Here is a 17,367-nt window from a genome sequence, read left to right on the forward strand (position 1 = left end):
TTTAGTTTTACAGAACTCCCAGCTTACTAGTTAGTTCTACAGAATAAAACTTCTTAAATAATTACAGGTTTTTATATTTTTTCCAATTTTGATTAAAAAGTAACTAAAAATATATTTCAGAACAGTGGTAGTGGCTTCAGAACAGTTTGTTACAGGGGATACTCCATAATTTTGATTGTTCAAAGGAAATATTTTTACATAATTTTCTCATCTACTGTTTATAATATATATTTTTCATGAAATTTCTGAGAAACAAAAAATCTATTACTTGAAAAAAAAACACAATATTTGATTAATAAAAAAACCGTTCTCTTTTTTTACTATGTCTAAAATGGGATAGAAGTGTTGTTACTACTAGAATTGTTTAAAATAGGGGAAATCCCCTCTTTTATTAGGGGTAATTTGGAATGTTACCAACCATATTTGAAAAGTATCATTAAATTATTTAAAAAAATTATAAATTGATTTTTGTTTTTAATTTATTTTAATTTCATCAACTGCAGCCTTAAACTATTTTATATAGTTTCCAACTTTCACAGATGCATTTATGGAAACCGGGTACCGATTTTTGAATAGTCTCATCTTAGGTATAGCCACTTTTAAAGCAAATATTTCTGTACTGTTCTCTTGTTTTCATTATTGTCCTTAAAATAAAAGCTGGTTTTAATTTACATTGCCATGAAACACTTATATCTCTTCACTATTAAAATTGTGGCTTAAGTCTTCCTCCCTATACTTCAGCAGAATGGTTAATACTTGCCAGCTTATTTAGTTTTGTGGTGCCGAGCAGGCACCTTTGGTATCTTGCATGAACACAACTTTGAGTTGCTCAAATGGTATGACACTATTTCATAAAGAACTGTCCTTGAAATTTCAGGAAAAGACAAGACAAGGGAGGAAATAATGAACCAACTGTTCTTAAAAGCAAAAATCAGTAGTCACAAATGACTGCCTTGCTATGCTTATTCTCCAGCTCTCCGTTGAATTTTTCTGGCCCATTTTCTTAATTTTCTTTCACTCATGGGGGTGTTTGATAATATATTTACATATCTTAACAATGATGAATTTCAGCCATTGTCATATTTTACCCATTTCTAGTAAAAAACTGAAATTTATAATTACATTACCTTACTTAAAAAATATGGAAAGTTGGTACACATGCATAAAATGGTCATTGCAATGCTGTTTTGGAGATATTAAATGAACTTTCCAAAAAATTTTATGTATGAAATGTGTTGGTACAGATATCATACTGCGTGCTACTGAAGTTAGAATGAAATATTATGCATGTATGGCATACTGGAAATCAAATTTTATTGCTTGTCATTGTATTAAAGTTAAAAGAAATAATGTATTAATTTTAATTTGTTCAGTATGTTTATTAATAAAAATGTTGCATATTGTGTTAAGTTTTAATTTGTATTTAATGTCAACATACATTTTTTTTAAAAATGTTACACACTTGTGGAAAGGTGTTTAATTTATCATATCTGTTATTACTTATGTTGATGTTCTGTAAATACAGGTTGGACAGATGGCATTTAATGGTGTTAAAAAATTGAACAGAATACAGTCTGTTGTGTTTTATTCAGCTTATCATACAAATGAAAATCTATTAATATGTGCGCCCACTGGTGCCGGTAAAATGAATGTTGCTCTACTGACAGTTGTACATACAATTCGACAATTCATTGATAAAGGCGTCATTCAAAAAGATAAATTCAAGGTTATAATCTTTTTTATGTTTTTTAGTGTAATATATTCTTCTGATATATTAAGTAAAACTTAAAAATAGTAATTTCAAGTTTTCTATTAATTTTGTAAAACTTCAGTAATCTAGAGTATATTTAAAAGGGCTTTCTTTCTCTAGAAAACTCTTCATGTGATATTACCATTTTTCATTTATCTTTGTATCTAAGTCAGGAAATACATCTCTTGGAATATTAAAGTAGTTATTCTAGGGAAAAATCTTTTTGACAAAAAATAAAAGCTACTGCATAAATTATGTTTAGATGCTAAAATCTAATGCTTAGGTTTATTATATATTTAAAATTTGTATATTTATGGAATTCTTTGCAGCTAACGATAGAAGATATTTTTCACACAAAAAAGTAATCTCTCACATGAAACACTGTCCTGCTCCAGTATTTGGGCTGATCCTTTATGCAGGATGATAATTTTCATCAGCATTAAAATATTTGTTGCCATGTTCCTTCTTTATGTTGATCGTTAATTTATAATTGAATAGTTAATGTTAATATAAGTATGAATTAGTGTTTTATTTATGAAATGGATGAATTTGTAGGAGAGGGACACAAGTAATTCATTATATTTTAATAAGGTGAGAGTTTGCCCAATGGTTCAGAAATTGCACTGGAGTAACTTTTGTTTGTTGTTGCTGTATTATTTTTTGATTGTAGTTTATTCATTTTTAGCAATTCAGTTTTATAATTACATATTTTTTCTGGAGTTATTTTATCAGTGAGAGCAGTTGATAATCTCAATATTGAAATTGTTTTATCCAAATCATAGTGAAGTTTTATTTTATATTATTTGAAACATTTTGTTTTAATTTGTTTCTATAACTTATGATTTGTATTTGAATGTTTGGCTTATATTATGTAATGTTATATATAAAGCTGATAGTTTCATTATTACTCATTTTTTGTTGTCAAAGGTGTCTGTACGTCTGTTAACATAGTTACTACAATTTTGTCTTTTGTAGTTTAGTTTCTCTTTCAGGTTTTTTAAAGCCTGAAATTAAGTTGTTAATTATCATTATTATTCTCAGACTCATGAGGGTAATGAACACTGCAGGAGTCCAGGGTTGGAGCTCTCTGGCTAGACGGTCAGGCGAGCAAAGTGAGCCCTGACTGGCTAGTTAAATATATTTTTTTAGCATATAAGTTGAATAGACTCAAGGGGATATATTTTTTTTTATGTAGGCAGCTCCAAATCTGCTTTTAGTGTTCTGAATGAAGTTAAAAAACTAGGTATTCAGGAGTTCTCTTAATTTTGTGAACTTATTTAATAGAATTAAAGAATTAGTATAATAGAATTAAGTATTTAATTATACTTATTTAATAGAACACAGTCATTTAATGTTAACACTGAATAAACGTTTTCATTCGTTATTTAAAAGTAAGCAGAATATATTATATTATTATATAAGAATAAAAGATTATGAATTTTTTTTGGTTATGTTATGAAGTAGATTGTTTATTTGGAAAAACCTAAATATTATTTATTTTTGGTGGTATTGATAAATGTATTTAGATTCCTAAAATTAGTATCAAGATCACAATAAATTTAATCAACTATTAAGTTGGAATCGTAGCACTATCAAAAAGATAATTCAAAAAATGAATGATCAAATGATAATTCAAAGATTTTTTTTTTTTTGGTGGAACTTTCAAAAATTACTTGAGTGATATCTTTTGATGAAATGATTATTGAATTATCTTCAGTTGTAATTCTTAATTGTTAGATATGATGTTATTATTTGAGTAATGATAATAATATTTAAAATTATGAACTAAGAGAAAAAATTGCATCTGATTGTTTATTGAGAGTAATCAGATTTTAAGGTCTGGGACTCAGAGTGGAAAATAAATATACTTATTACAGTTACAAATTCCTCTTAATATTGTATCAATTTAAATAAATTGTCCTGTGAAATTATTATTTTTACATTAATTAAATATTATAATTATTTGTAAATTTAATTTGACACCTGTTTCAGTACCATCAATATATTTGTAAAGTATATTTCTTATAAATAGAATATTCATATTCTCATTCTCTTCAGTTTCAAATGCTGGTCTCTGTGGTGCGAGCCTTTCATCCAGAGGGACCAAGTTCAAATCCTGGTCAGGCATGGGATTTTCACACAATAATTGTCATTCATCTCATCCTCTGAAGCAATACCTAATGGTGGTCTCAGAGGTTAAAGAAAATGTACTCATAGTTGATTTTATTTTGTAAATTACAAATATATCATCCACATATCTCATCCAGAATTGGATTTTATTTTGTATGTCGTTTTTAAAATTTATCTGTATAAATTTCAGCCTTGACTACTGGCAGAAGCATTCCTATTGATATTCTTTTGTTTCATATAAATTTACTGTCAAAAGTAACATATTTTTGTGTTATATGTTATCTGTTTTGGTCATTACATTGTTCACTTCTAGAAAATAATGAACCACTAGGTAATTCATGATCTTAAGGTAGTGTAATGTTCATAGAAATTTCATTCTGTTATTGGGTATATTTACATTTTACAATGTTGTTAACTATAATTTTACTACTTTCAGAATAAAATATTTATCTGTAGAACTGATAAGATGCTTTTTTTTTCATTTAAAACTATTATTACTGCATTTGTAACGTAATAAGTTACAGTTAAAAATTAAAGACTATAAATTAATAAAGACTCAAAAGACATCTTGCAGTTTGTAAATTCTGTATTTTTACATATAATATATTTATAATGTGTAACACCTGTATATTTTAGAATTTTTTGGTATTTTATTTGATAAAATTAATAATTTTGAATTTTATAATGTTTTGCAGATAGTTTACATTGCTCCAATGAAAGCATTAGCTGCTGAAATGACTGCAAACTTTAATCGGAAATTAGGACCATTAGGGGTTCAAGTATGTGAATTATGCAGTTAATTAAGGCAGAAATATTACAAACTCAGATGCTTGTTACTACACCAGAAAAATGGGATGTGGTTACAAGAAAAGGAACTGGTAATTTTCAGTTATGATTATAGCAGTTAAATATTAAACTGACTGTCTTTCTATTAAACATTTATTTCTTTTTTTTAAAGTGTTATTCTAATAATTTTCTTTTTATTAACAGGTGATATAGCACTCACAAGTCTTGTTAAAAACTATTAATTATTGATGAAGTACATCTATTGCACGGTGATAGAGGTCCTGTTGTGGAAGCCCTTGTTGCTCGTACATTAAGGCAGGTAATCAAACAAATTATTGGTAAACAGATGTGTTTTTTTGTAGATTAAAGTTTGAGTAAAGAATGAAAAGGATTGATTGTTATTTGTATTTTGCTGTAACATACCACAATAAACAAAGTTTACCTTTTCATTTTCACTGCTTATTAATTTTGGGCTCTTTCCTGTACTGTATTATTGGCAAACAAAATTACACATGGTTTTTTATGAATTGATTCTTGATGCTTTTAATAATATTAAAAGTTAAGATAAACAAAAAAAGTATTATTAATACTTTTAATATTTTTGGTTTCTTCCATTTAACATAGTAAACAATAAAAATCAAAAACTTTTCTTGGAAGGTGATTTTGAAGGAGGTGGGGAGCATAAAAAGCAGATTTTTTTTAATTTTTAAAACTTTTTAGTTTAGTTAATTAAACATGTAATGATAATTTTACAATAAAAATTTATCATAAATTACCCCCTCACCACAAAAAGAAAAATCTTAGAAAACTTTTTTTTCTGTAAATTACTTTTTCACTATATAAGAATAAATAACCAATGCCAGGAAATTATTACAACTTTGTTGTCAGCTTTTTATATAAAAATTTATATAAAATGCCTTTTTAAAATTATACAATATTTGTTGTATAAAACATCTTTTGTGAAGCAGTTTTTTATAGTTGTTACTTTTAAAATTATATTGAATAGGAAACCTATAACAAAATAAGCAGTTTATTATTAAAATGTAAATAAAAAATTGTTAAAAACGTGTTCGTATGTAAATAAAAATAAATAAAAGTTTCTGGTTAATAATATTTTAAATAACTATTTATCACATCTAAAACAAAACAGAAATATCACTTTATACAAAATTAGAATTGAAACAAACAAAAACAATATGACTATGAGCAGCTGACTGTTCAAAAATGTAATTTCATAATTTTTTCAAGGTAGCAGAACATGTCAGAAACTTATTAGTGTTATTTCTGTGAACTCAAAGTTATAATCAAATAAAACAACAAAAGGAGAAAATTAACAGACCTGGATTAAAGTCAAATTAAGTGGTGAAGACAGATTCTGTCAATTTCATTTGAAGTTGAGTAAATGAGTGAAAGAATTAAAGTATTTTTTTTCTTTGTGTGAAAAATTGAATTTAAAGAAATAGAATTTGTTAAAAATTATGATGATTCTTCATCAAAAATATATGTATAATAAGCAACAAATACATGGATACATTGCTGTTGTGTAGCATTAGTGTCTTGTTTTTCCACAGTTAAGTTGTTTTTTTTTTTTAATTTCATCAAATTCATTACCAGTAAATAATAAATGACTTTCATTATTCTTTTGGTTTTATTGAACAGACTGTTAAAGACACTCTTATAATATAATAAAAAAAAACAACTGTGATTATTATAGCCCTCATGTTTGAAATGCTTCTACATGCTGTTTGTGTCTAAGAATTTGTGAAACTGTGTGGTTGCATGTAATTCCCTCCATAAATATTTTGCTGCAAATTTTTATAAAAACAGTTTTTTTCCATTTTGAAACAAAATTTCACTTGCATTGCTCCCCAAACTTGATATTTAACTGAAAAATTTCCTTAACAGTTAGCATCAAACAGAGTTTTGCAAACATTCTTTCTCTTCTGAAAGATAATAGTGGTAGAGAAAGGCGTCTGTGCTTGAGTTTAAATCTAGATTTCCTTCTAACAAGTTATTTACAAGATACCATTTGCATGATTCTTTTTCTCGTTAAATATAGTACTACTGGAAATTGCCATTTTCTTAAACAAAATAGTTGGTTTCAATTGATACAAACAAATATTTTAGGTTTCTGGATGCTTTTAATGTCTTATAAAAAGTTCAGACCCCTTATAATCCATACAGAGCGAGTCAAAATTATGGAAACCCCTCAAAAACTTTAAAACTGTTCCAGAAGAACACTGTAACTTTCAGCATAATGTATCAGTCAACTACTTTACCTTTTGACAAGAAATAACATTTCAGCCCCTTCTTGGCAGATAGTAAAAGTACTGTAACCTAATCATGCTGATCAGCTGATCATTGATGGTCTCTTACCATTGTTGCAAAAATGAAGTTTACTTCATTGTATAATTTCTTTTAGAGTGTTTCATTATTATTCTCTTAGTTTCTTATGAGAATTCATTGTGATCGGTTGGATAATGATTTTGACTTCCTTTATTGCATTTATTAAAGGTTATTTACATGTTTTTTTACGTTCTTTGTAATTGTTTTTTATTGAATTTTTTCTGTACTATCTGCAACATTACTATTAACTTGTCAGGTAGTGAAGAGTAGAGAGTCACACTTTTAAGAATGAGAGGCTTTGGTAATAGTTAGGTCTTATAATGAAGAGTTTATGAGTTGTTCAATGCAACATGTAATAATCATAACCATATTTCAAAGGGTACAATGTCAAAAACCATCAAATGATTTGAAGAAGTGGAGAGCATTAATAATAGCAGAAAACCATGGAGGCCTAAATCTACAACAAATAATAAAAAATCATTAGAGATTATGCCAGAATTTATTGAGAATCCTCATTCCTCAACATGAACAGGAGCAGGAGAACATATTAGCCAAAGTTCAGTGATTTGAACATTAAAAAATGAAATTTCAAACCCTTTAAAATTCGTCTGGTGCAAGAACTTAATGAAGATGACTTACGATCAAAAACTTGAGTTTTGTGGAATTATGATGAACAGTATTTGTGCAGATCCTAATTTAGCAATAGGGCCACATTTTTTTTGAATGGCAATGTAAACTGTCATAATTGTTAATACAGGACTGATTAATGCACATACTAGTATCGTGAGGCACAATCACAGTATCCAGTCAAAGTAAATAAAGTTAATGTTTATTTACAAAGAAATAAAGTAAATGTATATGAGATATTGTTGGAGAATTATTGATAGGGTCTATATTTATTGATGGACATTTAAATGCAGTGAATTACGAGGCTTTGCTTCTTGTCCATATCATTCTAAACATTAAAAATGTTGTTGGCCTCAACTTCTGAAATATTTGGTTTCATCAAGATAGTACTGGTACCTTATTTTTGGTTTTCAGGTTCGTGAAATTTTAAATGCATTTTTTTTTTGTGGAAGATGGATTGGTTGAAGGGGTCAAATAGAATGGCCAGCAAGATCACTTGACTTATCACAGATTACTTTCTGTGGGGCCACTTAAAAAGTGTTGTTTATCGTAATAAGCCCCAAGATATTGATGACTTACGAAGTAGAATTTGAGAATTAGCGCAAAATATCATTAGGGAAACATTGAATAATGCATTATCATCCTTTTACAACTGACTGGCACACTGTCAAGCAACAGAAGAAGGACAATTTGAACTTTTATTAAAATGAAATATAAGTAAATAAGCAAACTTTGTACTTAATAAGTAACTTTTTTAAAAATAAATTTATTTATCCATTTAATCAAATCTCTATAAATTTATTTATTTGTGATAACAGTTCCTCGATAATTTATCAATATAATTTTTTTTAAATCCAAACTTTATCCTGCTGCTATTATGGGTATAGACATGGTACCAACCTTTTCTTTATACAGTTTTCTTTCTTAAAGAGACCTTTAAAATGATGTATTACACAAAGGATGTTATCATTTAAAATATCGTGAGTTGGCCCCAAGAAAAATTCTGTTTCTCATCAAAAGGTAAAGTAGTAATTGACTGATGTCTTATTCTGAAAGTTACATTATTCTATCTGGAACAGTTTTAAAGTTGTTGAGGGATTTCTATACTTGTGACACGCTCTGTATATAACACAAAATTGTTTTACTCATGTTGAAGTTTCTTTAAATTTAGAAAGATTATAATCTTAAAACATTGAATTCAGCTAGTTTCTGAATAAAAGAATTAATGCATGAATAATACCTGTCGATGTTTCACATCTGTTTCTGAATAATACATGTCAATTGTATGAAATATATTCATTTATACATTCAAATTAGAGAAGTTTGAACTTTTAACCTAATAACAAAACAAGTTTTCTTTATCAGTACATGTCTGACAATAAACATATAAGTGTGGCTCTGATAGATTCATAGAATCTGTAGAAACTAACTGTGAAAATGCAGTCGGCTAACTGTATAATTGTGAAAATTTACTATGTCATCGCTGTCAATATATTTTCATTATTGAGTTGTTAATATTTAATGCTCAGTTATGAAATGAAACAAATGTTTGACAATATCAGTAAATTAATACAGTTTGTTGAAAGTAATATGACTATCCTATAAACATATGAAACTAAAAATAAAAATAATTGACCTTTTAAGAAAGGTTTATTCTTAAAAGGTTAAGACCTTTTAAGGAAGAAGAAAATAAATTCTCTGATCTCCAAAATGGAATGGCTCATCTCACCCTTTTATTCAGAATTTCCTGATTTGAATCCTAATGAGCTATGATGTTTTTCATATACTATAAGATTTTTATTTAATATTCCCCCATGTGTTAATTATCTACACAAATAAAAAAAAATTGAATTTAAAGAAAATCTAAATCAGTAAGTTAAAAAAAATTAAATTAAATTAAAAGAAAAATTAAATTTTAAGAAAAGTTAACTATAATACTAGAGTGATGAACTACATATAATAATGTACTGAGTAAATATATATTATTTATTGCATTATTTTACCATAGAGCACAGTTTGTTATTGGCATAACTGTTTAGTACTCATTCACATGCTTGCTTATATCTTTTCAGGAAGTTTAGTTTGTTTACTTCTGGATTCAGGTCATAATAAATTAAATTTATTATGATAAATTTCATTCCATTTCAAATAACTTAAGTTATTTTAAATTGAATTTGTACTTCTACAATTATTTAAATAGAAGTCTAATTTGTTCTTACATTTTTTTCTAAATCAGAGAGATTTTTCAGTTTCTAAATATGTTTTAAAGTTTAGGAAGCTCATAAAAATGTCTTTATTTTTAATCCATACTTTCTATGATTATGAAATAATTTAAACAGTATTTTATGTGAAGGTATTATTTTTAGGTTGAATCCTCGCAGAGTATGACACGTATTGTTGGATTATTTGCAACACTCCCAAATTATTTAGATGTTACTAGATTTTTAGGTGTAAACCCATATGTTGGACTATTCTACTTTGATTCACGATTTCGTCCTGTACCACTTCAACAGACGTTTGTTGGTATCAAAGCTATGAAACCTTTACAACAGATGCAGGATATGGATAATGTTTGTTATGAAAAAGTAGTGTCTATGGTACAAAAAGGACATCAGGTAATATAATTATTTAAACTTAAATTAAAACATGTAAAATAAGATCAATTTCTACATATTTATTTCTTCAAAATTTTATTCCTCATTTGATTGACTTATGGATGATTCAAGGTTTTGTATTGGAAAATTTGTTTTGTAACAATTCAAACATTTCATTTTTTCATAAGAAAAAATCCTGAAAATTAAAAGCAAGGTGAGTTATGCATACATGGACAATTTAAATACAAATGTGGAATGAAATGTTTGAATTGTTACAAAACAAATTTTCCAATACAAAACCTTGAAATTTGTATTTAAATTGTCCATGTATGCATAACTCACCTTGCTTAAGTTATTCAGAAATATCATTTGTGACATTCATATGTACAAAGGGCATTCAATAATTAAACATTTTTAGTGAAGGAGACACTTAATGCAGGGGATTGAAACCTATGTAAGTATTAGTTGGCAATCTTGTGAAGAGCTGTTTGATTAATATTTACATAAACATAACCTCTAAAGTCTTAGTTAAGATGGCATATCTGCTCGAAGAAAGTACTTTTGAAGAACACCATTCTGTGATCTGATTTTTACTTTCGGAAAGTGTACAACCATCAGAAATATTATCTTGGATGAACAAACAATATGGCAGTAGTTGCATGAACTGTGCGAGTTTTTACGCATGGGTGGAAAAGTTTAAAAGTAGCTGCAAAAGCGTGACCGATGAACACCACTCCGGGTGTCCGGTAACAGTGTCGACCTCAACTTTAGATTCTCATATTGATTCAGTAATCCAAGAAGACTGATGACTTACAGTTGAACAAATTGCTGATAAATGTCGAGTAAGTGTAGGTATAACTCATTCGATCATTCAGAACAAACTGAACTACTGTAAGACTTGTGCAAACTGGATTCCCAGAGAGCTTACCATTCATCACAAAGCTGAGAGATTTCACATTTGCAACAAACTCAAAAATTGTTTCAGTAATGAAGGTGGTGCATTTTTGGACAGATTTTAATATGTGATGAAACTTGGATACATCATTTTGGGCCGGAGTCCAAGCGTCAAAGCATGCAAGGGAAACACCCTGAATCGCCTGCCCGTAAAAAATTCAAAACACAACCATCATCGGCTGGTAAGGTCATGTTAACTATCTTTTGGATTGCCGATGGTCTGATTTTCTGTGATTATTTGGAGGGGCAGTGCACTGTCAACAGCCTATACTACTCATTCATGATAGAGAACAAAGTCAAGCCCGCGTTGAAGATAAATTGTTTAGGACGGCAAAGGAAAGGCATGCTTGTTCTTCCAAGGCAATGCTCAATCTTATATGGCACAACTGATGCTGGAAACTATTGGCAAAGTGGGTTGGGAGCTCCTACCTGATCCTTCTTATAGCCCTGAATTTGCCTCCTTTGGAATTGTATGTGTGAAGCTTTGTGCGGCATCAAGGGTTTTGTACTTTTTTCTTTACCGCTTTGATAACAAAGCGGTAAAGAAAAAAGTACAAAACTAGCTCTGAGATCAAGGTAAAGAATTCTTTGCTGAGGGGATAAGAAGACTCATAAAAAGATGGGACAAATATAGAGAAGTTGGTGGGGATTATGTGGAAATGTAGACAAAAAATTGTATTTATTTAATAAACTATTTTTGCTATATAGCTATTTGTCTGTTTAATTATTGAATGACCCTTATGATGATGCTTGTTTATGTTTAAGCACAGAAGAGGAATTTTTCCAATCCTTTATTTACAAGCATGATCAGAGAAGAAAGCGATAACAATTGTTATACTGTAGCTTCTGATGATAATGATTATCAGGAATTAGTGGGGGGGATTATACAATTAATTATAGTTACAAAGGTTGTACACAGCCAAGCTGACTTCCCAGAGTATTTGGTAAGTCTACTCTGAAGTAAAGAAAATAAAATTTCTCAGGAAAATCTTTTTGTTTCTCTCAACATATGTATTCTTTCAAATCTACACATTTAGTCCAATGATTCTCAGTTTTCTTGACACTATCCTTGTGATGTGATTTATGTAAATCTTCAAAATAGGTGCAGGCTTAGGCAATAACTTCATCATTTCATGCAAACCATTTCTTTATCACTCACTTTCCAGCAAGCATATCTTCATATTTGCAAATAGATAATAGTTTGATAATAATGCACGGCAAATAGGTGAAATGAAGAAGAATTTTGTAACATAATTTAAACAGTTTTGCTACTGTAGATGAGTGAGGTGGTGCATTGCCCTGGTTGAAAAAAAAAAAAAAACATTTTTTCATCAAATGTGGAAGTCTTTTTTCTTTATTTCCTCACTCAGACAACTCAGTAAGGATGAATAATTTTGCCGGGTTATCATTTTATCTTTCTCCAAAAAGTCAATGAAGAGAATGCCATGACCATATTAAAAGACTTTACTGCTAATGGAATGGTTTTCACCTTTGGAACAAGTTCTACAACTTTTTACATTAAAAATAAAAAGTATTTTACTTTTATGTAAAATATTTTATGTAAATCTGAATGTTTTGACTGTACTTTGTTACAGATCTGTTTCTCAAATGAAACTGCAAAAATATTCTTCTCAATTGAAACAATCCCAAACCATGCTTAGAAATATTTAATTGTTCACATATTTTGTTAATTTGTGATCAATTGTGGCTCATCTTCAGGCAGTTTTCACTAGTATAGAAATTTGTGTGAAATATGATGCACTTAGCCATTTGAAACACCTATTACTTAGCAAGCTCATGCACTTTTAATCTTATATTCTCCATTACCATACCATGGATTGTGTAAAGGCCAAATCCTGATTTATGCAACATGAGTGTAGATTTTAATGGAATAAGTCAGAGCAAATATCAGTAGATTTAATGGCAGAAATGTTTGTCAATAATTCAATACTTACTAAATAGTTGAAATAATTTTGTTTGATCTTTAGATTGTACTGCCGCACTACCATGTAATTGGCCTAAGTGTATAGCAGTTAACGCCAGCTACTAGCACAAACATTCAGACCAAACTGAAAGTAACTGCTTATTTAAATAGATTTCAACCGGGTTTCTGTTGAATTATAAATTAGCTAATCATGTTAAACACTAACAAATCGATTGAAATATGTTACTTATCTATCTTCAAGAATATTATTCTTAACAAAAAAATATTTTTAAAAATGAACAAATTTTAACGGCGAAAATCAAATTTATTAGTTCGTATTAGTTGCATAGTCTGTTGCAGCCATTCAAGTTAGTCGTTTCCAGAAACACTATATCTTCACACAAATATTTTTAAGAATTTCTTTTTAATTCATCGACCTGTATTTCAAGTATTAAGATTTATTTTTTTTGCATGAAAATTTCCTTGCTTGTGCCAGTTTGCTTTTGTATATCTCCCATTACTTTGTTCAATGCGTGCAATTTTACTACCTAAATTAAAAAATTGCCTCACAAATGGTATTATTCTTTTTTTTGTAACCCTCAGGACCACCGTTAGCTATTGTTTAAGGGGATGAGATGAATGACAAGTTGCGTGTGAAAATGCCATGCCTGACCCGGTTTGAACCTGGGACCTCCGAATGAAAGGCCGAGATGCTATCACTTGTGCCATGGAGGCCGGCTCTGGTATATTCCCTTATTTTAATTTTTGATTATTTTCCTTTCTAACTTTTCCTTTTCCTTTCTAACTTTTTTGATTTCTACTCAAAGAACATTATCATCAGTGAATCTTTTTTTCCTTTGATAGTTTATCAGCTTCAGCATACAACTTTTGTAGCAGTGGGAGCAAGCTAAATCCTATCATTACTCTTTTCTTAATCAGAGCTTGCATTTCTTCATCTCCTACTCTGTTACTAATGCTTCTTTTTATACACGTTGAAGTGTAAAGAAATATTGGACTAAATATTTATTTTCACAAAGGAGCTATAATAGCCTCCCTAGTGCCAGTCCTGTTTCTGTAACCAAAATGATCTTCATTTAATACTACATCTTCTGTCACTTGTAGATAACTGGTTAAAAAACTATTAAAGGGAGATGAATAGTAAGTGATAACTTGAGAGAACATGGTAATGAGTTTGTTCACATTTTGAGTTAGAATTTCTTTTTGTTATTCTTTTTTAATGTATTTTAAAATTTTTTAACTTATCTTTTTAATAATTTTTTATTGTAGGTTATGGTTTTTGTTCATGCACGTAATGCCACCATTCGTACGGCAATGATTTTAAAAGAAATGGCATCACAAAAAGGTCAGCTAAGGTTGTTTGAGCCAGAAGATGGACCTTCTGCTGGTAATGCAAGAAAAACATTTCAACGAGCTCGGTCTAAACAGCTTGCAGAATTGTTTCAGGCTGGATTTTCAGTTCATCATGCCGGATTATTACGTAGTGACAGGTGACAAAATTGTTTGATTTTTATACAATTAAATTTTTTATTTTGATAATTTATTTCATTATATTATGCTGTTGATCAACTTTACAGCATGGCAGTTGGTCTTGCTTGTTGTCAGGCTAGTCCTGGAAAAGTATCACAGGTTAAATGCAAATAACAAAAGTGTATTGTTTATATAGGTGTTAAAATTTAATTAAAAGTAAGTGCCATGATCTTACAATCTTTGAACACATGTTATGTAACTGTATTAGAATTATCATGATTACTGTAATTAAGTTTTTACTGTAACACCTGCTAGTATTTAGAAGGTTGTGATTTTATTTTTTTACAATTGACCATTAACTATTTAATGGTCAATTGTAACACAATAGAGTATACATTTGGAAAAAGTTAACCTTTTATAGAATAAAATATCTAATCTTAATAGTAAAAAAGAATTTTAGTTTAGAAGTAAAAACAATACAGTTTAATAGCTTAATAAATAAAATATCTCTAAAAATTAAGTAAATGTGAAAAATAATCAATTAACCTTGAACTCAACAGTAATATCAATACAGTTGTGCTTTTACCATGTGGACATTGTGAAACTATGCCGTGCATTTCCTTAAATTTTTAGCCAGGTATTTGATACCATAAAATTGTGACCATTGAGCCAGAAAGCAATTTTTAGCATTTGATTCCTTAGTGTTTCATAGCATTTGAACATTGGACAAAAATGACTACTGAAGATCTGGCTTGTCCAAACTAGTTAAGTTAGTTTACTCATTGTCTGGCTTGTTTATATGTGATTAAAATTGTACATATATTAATGATGACTACCCAAATTTTTTAAATATTGCCTACCTTTGACAAAGTTGTTTTTAGAGTATACTCAATTTTTTAACAATTTGAGCTTTCATTTTTATTTGCATTCATATCTGTATGTATTAAGTACCTTTTCTTTTATGGATGTTCTAATCTATCTTGTGGACAGTAAATGTAACTAATTTCTAAGTTTCTTTCACTATTGTGTGCTTTCACAGTTGTTGTCAGTTGGTATACCAGTTAGTGTTATAATAATGGCTTCTCACATTATTTTGTGAACAGGCATGTTGTATGGAAGGGAAAAGTATGCATTTCATAAAAGTAAACGTCTTCTGTAGGATAGGTTACTCTACCTGAATAATTGAATAAATCAGTGTAAACAAAAATAGTGTGCAGTTGTTATGAGCAAATTGTATAATGGTAACATTAATTTTCACACGAGTAAAATTGAAAAGATTGTGTCAGTTACTTGATGGTGGGGTCATTATCCTCTCACTTCATTATTACTACAATTGCCCAGGTGTTAGAACAACCTTTTTGGAATTTGTTATACTTAGACAACAATTCCTAAATAAACAAATAAAAGGATTCAAGGAAATTTTAAATATTTTAACTTTATCAGGGGTGTAAAAATCATTGTATAAGCAAGGAAGTCTGATATAAGTCAGTTGGACAAAACTTATGTGAATGTTGTCAAGAATTAAGGAAATCAATTGTGTGAAATATTAATCCTTAAAAGAAGTTTTACTGTGTTATCTATTTTACGATTAAGCAGTAGTTACTTTACTGGTAGAGTAAGGTGATCTGTAAGAATAGAAGAATAGTTAATTAGCTATTTTGATGTGATTATTTGGTGCAGGAGTATATGAGGGGGACACAAAAATAACTAGAATTTGTACTTTGCATGTAATCTAAACATAGTTGTGAATTCCACCTCTAGCTGTAGCAAGCTTACAATGTTCTGCGATGTTCTTTCAAATGGCTTTGTTCTGTATTTTTTATAAGGCATTTCGTGGTGGTTTTTCTTGATACTTATTAGAAAAACATAGAGTCCGTGTTAAGTTTTGTTTCCTCTTTGGGAAAGCAGCTGCTGAAACATTTTACTAGTATTTAAAAATATTTTTAAAGAGGAAGCTTTAAGTAAAACAATAGTCTGCAAGTGGTTTTTGTGTTTCAAACACAACCACTTGAAGACCAACCAAGACCTGGCTAGCTTTTCACAATTAGAAATGACAAAAATCTTGAAAAAGTTTGTAATAGAATTATGAAGATTGTTGTCAGACTGATAAACAGAGATTTCTGAATTGAGTTGTACGAGTATGTTTATGAGTTCTTGCCAATAAATTTTAATAGGCGATTTGAATTTGGAACACGTTGTAATATTTGTGTCTCAGCTGCTCATAAAAAATCAGTTTTGTTAATGTGTGTTATGATTTGAAGGATGAACTTCAAAATGGCTCATACTTTCTTTCTAAAGTTGTGGCAGGTGATGAAAGCAGGTGCTACAGTTATGATCTGGAAACAAAACAACAATCAAGCAAGTGGAAATCATAGAGTTCACCAATAACACAAAAGCATGGCTAGTTTGATCAAATGTGAAGACAATTTTGTTTTGTTGAACAGGATTGTTCACATAGAATTTGCTCATGCTGGACAGTGAATCAGCATTTCTACGTGGACATGTTGATAAGATTTTTTGAGACAAAAATGCCTGGTGATATGGGAAAGTAATTATTGGTATCTACACCATGATAACAGCTCTATCCATACTGCTCTATACTCCAAACAGTTTTTGTTACAAAATAAGATGACCATTGATCCTCACCCTCCCTTCTCACAAGATCGTACTTCATTTGATTTTTTCCTTTCCTGTATATGAAGAAAGAGTCCAAAGGAAAGCATTTTTGTGCCATGGAGGAAGTCAGAGATAAATTATTATAACCTTTG

The 17,367-nt window shown here is 29.2% G+C and overlaps 1 pseudogene; it reads left to right on the forward strand.

Moving 5' to 3' along the window:
• Positions 1–17,367, forward strand: part of LOC142321276 (activating signal cointegrator 1 complex subunit 3-like) — a 65,560-nt pseudogene that overhangs the window by 21,917 nt on the left and 26,276 nt on the right.

The sequence above is a fragment of the Lycorma delicatula genome, chromosome 3 (genome assembly GCF_047948215.1).
Source record: "Lycorma delicatula isolate Av1 chromosome 3, ASM4794821v1, whole genome shotgun sequence".
Classification (NCBI taxonomy): Eukaryota; Metazoa; Arthropoda; class Insecta; order Hemiptera; family Fulgoridae; genus Lycorma; species Lycorma delicatula.